Source organism: Nanorana parkeri, unplaced genomic scaffold (genome assembly GCF_000935625.1).
Source record: "Nanorana parkeri isolate BGI_ZX_2015 unplaced genomic scaffold, ASM93562v1 scaffold575, whole genome shotgun sequence".
In the NCBI taxonomy this organism is placed as follows: Eukaryota; Metazoa; Chordata; class Amphibia; order Anura; family Dicroglossidae; genus Nanorana; species Nanorana parkeri.
Window position 1 is genome coordinate 850,694 of NW_017306843.1, and position 1,739 is coordinate 852,432.

Genomic DNA, 1,739 nt, shown 5'->3' on the forward strand with positions numbered 1-1,739 from the left:
CAATATATTTCCCCTCGATTTCTCTCATATGTGCAAGACTAGCTTGTATCCACACCGGGTTTTCATTTTTCGGGTAGACTTTGGGTCTGTGTAATCCAGTTCGGATTTTGTCTCTCACCTTCATTATTGATTATCCAGGTGAGATAAAAGGAGAAGGCTGGAGCATGATGGGGCTCTGGCCTGGGACTCGCGCTGGGTTCACACCTAGGCGTACAGAATATGCGCGTTTGCCGCGTGTTTCGGGCCGCGTGTTTTTACTGCGATTTGCATTAAAAGAAACGCGCGACAAACGCGCGTTTCAGAGGGCTATCCGGCTGTATCCTAATGTATACACACGGCAAATACGCCCAAAAGAAGCTCCTGTACTTCTTTGAGCGTAGGGCGTTTTGCAGCGCGTTCCTACGCACTGTAAAACGCCCAGGTGGGAACCATGCCCATAGGCAATCATTGGTTTTCACATGTTGAGCGTTTTACAGCGCGTAGGAACGCGCTGTAAAACACCCAGGTGTGAACCGGGCCTCAGAGAGTCCTCTGAGAGAGCTGCAGTTTGGACAGAGTTGGGAGTAAAAGGTTGCTGGAAAAAGCTTTTGATTTGTGAGGCGGCCGAGAGAAGCTCACCAGAGAGTGTGATTGTATCTAACAGCCCGTTCTTCCCTATACATATGGTGTCGTATGCACACCCGAGCTGCACATCCGTGTGGGTGTCTGTGCTCAGGCGCACACAGGATCCATCTGGTCTGTGTCAGAGTACGGGCACCCACACGAATATGGAGCTCGGGTGAGCGTACGGCCGCGTCCTCCCATAGGGAAGAACAGGCTTTGTGTACAATCACACGCAGCACCTGTCCTTCCTAGGAGCGGCCCAATGCGGTCGTGCATGCCGCACAGATCACTCTACGCTGTCTGAATGAGGCCTTAAAAGTAAACTTTTTTTTTACGTTCACTGAGGAAAATATTTTTTTTAAATGTATTCCAGTTAAGCATTTATTAAAAATTATTTTGCATCTGTTCACACATGTGTGTCTGCATGTTTGTTTTTTTTTGTGTTAATGTATTTTTCATGCGCTATGCATTTTTTTTTGCAATGAAGGTGAAAAAGTAAAAGGTGGCTGAGAGCTTGTGGTCATGCACGAAAGTGCCTGACAACAGTGGACCATGCCTGTGTAATGTGTGTTGGGACAGCCACATATTGTCTCCTTTGGACGCCCATGTGACAGGGTGACTACACAAGAGTACAATTGGGAGACAAGGACACAGCGTTGTCAGCCTATAACAGGAAGTGCCCAAACAAGGTCCTTTAGGGCTCTCTCATTGATCAACGCAGGCTCAACAGAAGGGCAGATCAACAACAAATGTCTTCAATGTGCCTTGCTGATACCACTCAGTTGCGGTGGAACGCTCTGTGACATACTGCACCGCATGTCACTGCAATGTGTTGCAATGCATAGAGTTGAATAAAATGTCACTTTTATGACATTTCAATAAAGTTTAAAAGAAGAAAAACATAACCAATGCAATGTGTTATAACAACACACCGCAGCGCCCTTCACAAAGCACTTGTGTTATACGGTGCATAACGCAGACAGGATGGTGTGAATTAACCCTTGCAGCAACAAATATTAATTTAATAAAACCTGCAGATTTAAAAATATTGAACGTTACTGGAACTACACCTGTTAAAGCTTCTATGAGGTTTTAGTGTTTAGGTATGTGTGTATATATATATATATATATATATA

At 45.2% G+C, this 1,739-nt stretch overlaps 1 protein-coding gene across 2 annotated transcripts in view; it reads right to left on the bottom strand.

Moving 5' to 3' along the window:
- Positions 1–1,739, bottom strand: part of TMEM56 (transmembrane protein 56) — a 63,740-nt gene that overhangs the window by 51,917 nt on the left and 10,084 nt on the right. The gene's annotated exons all lie outside the window — the stretch shown is intronic.